Genomic DNA, 6,434 nt, shown 5'->3' with positions numbered 1-6,434 from the left:
ATGTTGTCAATTCTCTTGAGTATATGCTTAGGAGTGGAATTGCTGAGTTACACGGTAATAAGATGCTTAACCTTTAAAGGAATTGCCAAAGTATCCGCACCATTTTAAGATAGTGCAAGCAACAAACAAAGGTTGTAATTTTTCCATATCCTCAACAGTGCCTGTTACTGTCTATTTTTTTTTATTATAGCCATTTTAGTGAGTATGATGTATTATCTCATCATGACTTTGATTTACATTTTCTTAATATATCTTCTCATGTGATACTTTACAATTTCTTTGAAAAGTTACCTGTGCAATGTTCAATCAGACTTACCCCTAATGGTAGAGTTAAAAAAGTGCCAGGGGATTCCAATTCAATCCCATCAAGGTGGCATGTACCAATGCCATCTCACCAGTCCAAGTGATCAGTTTCAGTTCATAATTGATCATAATGATAGGATTAAAAGTCAAAGGGATCATATAAACAAGACTAGTGTCTGCTAATACTAACTGATAGAATTAAAAAGGAGAGAATGATCCAACATTGGAAGCAGGATACACAGCAGACTCATAGAATGGCAGATGTCCCAAATAGCACTCTGGCCTCAGAATCAGCCCTTAAGGCATTCGGATCTGACTAAAAAGCCCATGAGAGTATTTTAGGTATAGAAAGCCAAGACACGGTGGGAAAAAAAAAAAAAAAAACTAAATGAAAGATCTCTGCGAGTGAGATCCCAGCACAAAGAACAGGCCATCAAAGAAGGAGGTACCTTTTGCTGAAGGGAGGAGAGAACTTTCACTTTGACTATGACCCTATCTAAATAAGATCAGACTTGGCAAACTCAAAAGGCTTCCATAGCCTTGGCAACTCATGACAAGAGCCTAGAGTGATTAACAACGCCATAAACAAGAGTGTCATTTGTTAAATCAACAACAGAAGTCACTGTACATTTACTCCCCATGTAGGATCTCTGTCTTTAATGTGTTGTACAATGTGAATTAATGCTATAACTAGTATTCAAACAGTACTTTACACTTTGTGTTTCTGTGTGGGTCCAAACTGTTGAAATCTTTACTTAAGATATACTAAATTGATCTTTTGTATACAAAGATAATTGAAAATAAATCTTTATGTGAATGGGATGGGAGATGGGTTGGTTGCAGGTGGGAGGGAGGTTATGGGGGGGAAAGCCACTGTAATTAAAAAATTGTACTTTGGAAAAAAAAGTTTAACTTTGGAAATTTATATTTATTAAATAAAAGTTTAAAATAAATAAATAAATAATTTTTATCTGAAAAAAAGTTATCTGTGCAAATCTTTTCCTGTTTTTAAATTGAATCTTTTTGTTGTTCAGTTATAAAAATTCTTTATGTATTCTGCGTACTAGTCCTTTATCAAATGCAGGATTTGAAAATATCTGTTTTCATAAGAGTATTAGTTAGTAGTTTTCTTTTATTCTTTATTGGGATTTTACTTATTTATTTGTTTTTTTTTAACTTTTATTTAATGAATATAAATTTCCAGTGTACAGTTTATGGATTACAATGGCTTCCCCCTCCCATAACTTCCCTCCCACCCGTAACCCTCCCCTCTCCTGCTCCCTCTCCCCTTCCATTTGCATCAAGATTCATTTTCAATTCTCTTTATATACAGAAGATCAATTTAGTATAAAGATTTCAAGAGTTTGCACCCACATAGAAACACAAAGTGAAACATACTGTTTGAGTACTAGTTATAGCATTAAATCAAAATGTACAGCACATTAAGGACAGAGATCCCACATGAGGAGCAAGTGCACAGTGGCTCCTGCTGTTGACCCAACAAATTGACACTCTAGTTTATGGTGCCAGTAACCACCCTAGGCTGTCGTCATGAGTTGCCAAGGCTATGGAAGCCTTCCAAGTTCACCGACTCTGATCATATTTAGACAAGGTCATAAAAGACAGGGTGAGGATAGTAACCAATGATCCAAAGAGTGGCATTTACCAGGTTTGAACAATTATACAGCATTAAGTGGGGAAGAGGACCATCAGTACACACAGGTTGGGAGTAGAGCCATTGGTGGTAGAGTAGAGGTTATGATTACAAAGGAATGAGGCCCAAGTACGCTAGACAGGGTCTAGAACAAAGGAAAGAATTTGTTTATTTGTTTTTTAAAATTTAATTTTTGAAAGACAGAATGACAGAGAGAGAGGCAGAGAAATCTACTATCTGCTTATTCACTCCTCAAATGACCACAGTGGCTAAGGTTCTTCCAGGATGAACTCAGGAGCCTGGAACCCCATCCTGATCTCTCATATGATGGCAGAGGCCCAATTATTGAGCCATCACTCACTGTCTTCCTGGGTACTTTACAACAACGTTGGATCAGAAGTGGAGCACTGGGACTCCAACCAGCACTCCAATATAGGATGTTGACACTGCAAGCAGTAACCCAACCCACTGCACTTCAACACCAGACACTGTCGTTTTGTTTTTGAATATCACAATGTCTTATTTTTTCTTCATTTATGAAAGATAGCTTTGTTGTTAAAAATTCTTAGTTGACAACTTATGTCTCCCAGTTTTTTGAGTGTGTTATGTTGTTGCCTCTGATCTCCGTGGTTTCTGATGAGAAATCAACTATTAATCTGATTGAGGATTCCTTGGAAGTACTGAATCCTTTTTCACAACTGTCAAGTTTCTCTTATTGTTTTTCCTTAACCATGTTAACATGTTGTATCTAGGTGTGGGTCTCTTGGAGTTCATGGATATTCTCTATATTCTTTAATGTGTGGATTACCATTCCTTTTTGATTGAATCTAGGAAGGATTTTACTCATGTGTATAGTAAAATCTTGGGTTCCGAGCCATTGGTTAGAACAAAGTGTGAAGGCCCTCCAATCATTCCCTATCATGATTACATTGTAGGACCAATGTCCCAGATGATTGTTATTCAGGTTTTTCATTGTCATCTTTGCTGTGCAGCCTTTGAAATTCCTTCTGGTAAGGGTGAATAAAGCAAATTTACTCAAGGTGTTTCAATATTGGTGAATGAGAGTGGGGTACTATCAATTCACCTAAGAGAGTGCCAGTTTAAGATCCATCAGTGCCTGCTTTAGTTATCCTATTTCTTAAGAATCATGTAAAGATAGCAACCCTGTTGGAATGAGACATTTGACTCATTCCTTTTCCTTTCCTCTTTGTTTTGCCCATTTACTTCTGAATCACTCTAATCTTCTATGGTAGTTTCAACATAATTTTCCCTTTGGAATTGGATCTGAAGCCTAATAATAGAATTTATGTCCAACACTTTTGTTTTCTTCCATTTTAACTTTACACATTGGCAGTGGCCCCATGACCTGAACTTATAGCTCTACTGGTAAGGACCCAAGCCTGGTCCAAAGCCAGCACCTGCTCTACTACTTGCTTAATTTTATTTCAACTTTTCACATTAATAGGGACCCTGAGGGTAGAAGCTGTAGTTTTCACCAGCCAGAATGTTAACTTAGTCAAGTATTTTTTTTTTATTATTTTTTATTTTTTTTATTTATTTATTTTTTTTTTGACAGGCAGAGTGGACAGTGAGAGAGAGAGACAGAGAAAGGTCTTCCTTTTGCCGTTGGTTCACCCTCCAATGGCCGCCGCGGTAGCGCGCTGCGGCCGGCGCACCGCGCTGTTCCGATGGCAGGAGCCAGGTGCTTATCCTGGTCTCCCATGGGGTGCAGAGCCCAAACACTTGGGCCATCCTCCACTGCACTCCCTGGCCACAGCAGAGAGCTGGCCTGGAAGAGGGGCAACCGGGACAGGATCGGTGCCCCGACCGGGACTAGAACCCGGTGTGCCGGCGCCGCAAGGCGGAGGATTAGCCTGTTGAGCCACGGCGCCGGCCTAACTTAGTCAAGTATTAATATCCTCCCCCAACACTGCCTTGCTTTAAGTTTAGCTAGTACAGATAACAATAATCAAGAGATTCCTTATTCTTTGACCTCTTGTCCAATTACTCTCTCAACTACACAGCTTCAGTAAATTTGGGCCAGTCTAAAGAACCCTCCCAGTCCTAGTACCAACCACCAAACAATAAGGCAAACTAAAGAGCTTCAGGGCATAGTCTTCCAGACTATCTTGCCTGCCTAAGACTTCTAACATCAACTACAACTTTGGGTGAGGGGTTCACAAAACCACCCTAAGTTTTGCTGATTTTCTAGACATTGTCAGAGAACATACTAAAAGCTATTGTATGCATGATTATATTTGTTACAAGGAAAGAATACAAAATAAAATCCACTAAGCGAAGGTATGTACAAGGCAATCTTGGAAGGTTCCAAACATGGAGCTTCTTTTGGTCTCAGGACACATTATCTTCGGGCATTGATGTGTGAAAATACGCATGAAATATTGCCAACCAGGGAAAATCAGAGATCTGGTGTTCAGAGTTCTTAGTTGGGGATTCATTACATATGCATGGTTGGTGTAGTGATTGCCACTTAGAGAACTCAATCTCTAAGTTGACTGATATCATGTGACCCAAGGCTGCCCCACCACTTTGTAATTGCATGGTTGGTGTTTCTGACATGGCCTATCCATACCCTAAGTCTTTAAGGTGTTGCCAATCTCAGCCCATATGCTAAGATCTGGTATAGCCAGCCTTTGCTCTAAACAAGACATTCTTTTAAGTTGACATTGAATACTTCCCAGAAGTTGAGACAAAGGTCAGACCTCTCTTTGAGCAAGGTCGAATTCTTTATTGCACACACTAGCCAGGTTAATTAATGACAATCCTCTAGAAATGAGGTTTTGAAGGAGTGCCAGCCTTATTCTGCCTGCTCTGGTGTCTCTGAAGACACTGCTTTTCCCAATAAATGCAGGCTGCTAATTTTCAAGGATACCCTCTGGAGCAGAAGAGGGAAATAGCAAGAGATCAACATAAGGATATTCAACTACTTATTTTAAATATATACTCCCAGGCTTACTTTAAGCTTTTGATTAATTTCTAAAGACCTAAAAAAAGTACATTCTGACCAATTTTCCAGTTTTTAATAGCTTTTCTGGAGCATTTTCATAGCTCCTTACACTGCCCTTCACTGACTTTACTCCTACAGTTTACTTTTCTAAAAGAAGTTTTACTGGAACAGGGCCATACTCATCTGTTTACATATTGTCTATGACTGCTTTCCCACGCAATGACATAGTTGAATATTTGCAACAGAGACCTCCTAGACCACAAAACCTACAATATTTATTTTTATGTCCTTTTGCAGAACATTTTTATTGTCCTCTGTTTTAAGGTATAAACATTATACTATATATCAATATATTTCATCCCAATCTCATAGCAATAAATTATATTATTTTTTACTAATTATATCTAGCAACAGAACAAATTAAACTCAATAAATCACAGTTGACATTAGTGGATTACAAAAGAAATACATAAGTAGTATGACCTTCAGTCACTATTGGGTCTGCACACTGAAACATTGATAAAAAGAATTCATCACCATTTGCTTTCATCTCTGCTTTTTTCTGAGAGAGCTGCATTCAGAATGTGGTGGTCCCTAATGGGAGCAAAATGCCCACCAGTCTTTTCTTTCAGCAGCTGGCTCTTCAGAGTTCCGGGAGAGTGAAAACAAAGTAGCCAAGTTTTCTTTGGGTTTATGCTCGTGCTTGCAAAGTCAGACTGTGAAGGGTATGGATACAGAGGCCAGAATCATTGTGGGCATTTTTGCGAATGGTCTAAGGAAGGCTACAAGAATCAGGATGACTTGATGTGGAGCTGGCAAAATTAACACATGCCCACAATCACGTGTTAAATGTTATTATCACACCTTTGGTATTAAATGAGAAAGCAAATTAATTTAAGTATTGTCGATGAGATCATATTATTAGTGAGAACTGAGACTGAGTTGATTCTTCTGACACTAAATAACATTTCCATTACTCTCTCTCTCTCTTTCTTTAGATATATACATATATTCATATATATAGATAAAACCACACACACAAGCACACACATATTATATACTCATAATTCACATCATTTAGCCCTCATAAAAATGTGGGAGATAAGAGAATCTTCTTTTTAAAATAGCTGACAGATACTTTTTAACACACTTTCACAGGATATATAAAACTTCCTTTCTTAAGCATGATTTTCATTCATATTTAATGCTCAGTATTAATAAATTTCATTATAGGAAAATTTTTCATGCAGTAGGATTCTTTTATGTGTAGAATGCAACTTGTCTCAAGTTTGGATTAAACATATTTTTCTTGAGCCAGTACAAAAATGGAAAAGCAGTAACTGCACTATGAAATATGAATATATGCGTTCATGGGAAGACAGCAAGCAGAAAATGTCCAGATAATTAAAATAAAAATAAATGAAAAGTAGACATCATAACTATAAAATTATGATAGGCTTGTTTAATGGATACAAATTTTTACATATTTTGAATAAGAATAGTGCATCT

The sequence above is a fragment of the Lepus europaeus genome, chromosome 15 (assembly GCF_033115175.1).
Source record: "Lepus europaeus isolate LE1 chromosome 15, mLepTim1.pri, whole genome shotgun sequence".
NCBI lineage: Eukaryota > Metazoa > Chordata > Mammalia > Lagomorpha > Leporidae > Lepus > Lepus europaeus.
Note: the sequence above shows the minus strand (reverse complement) of the source record.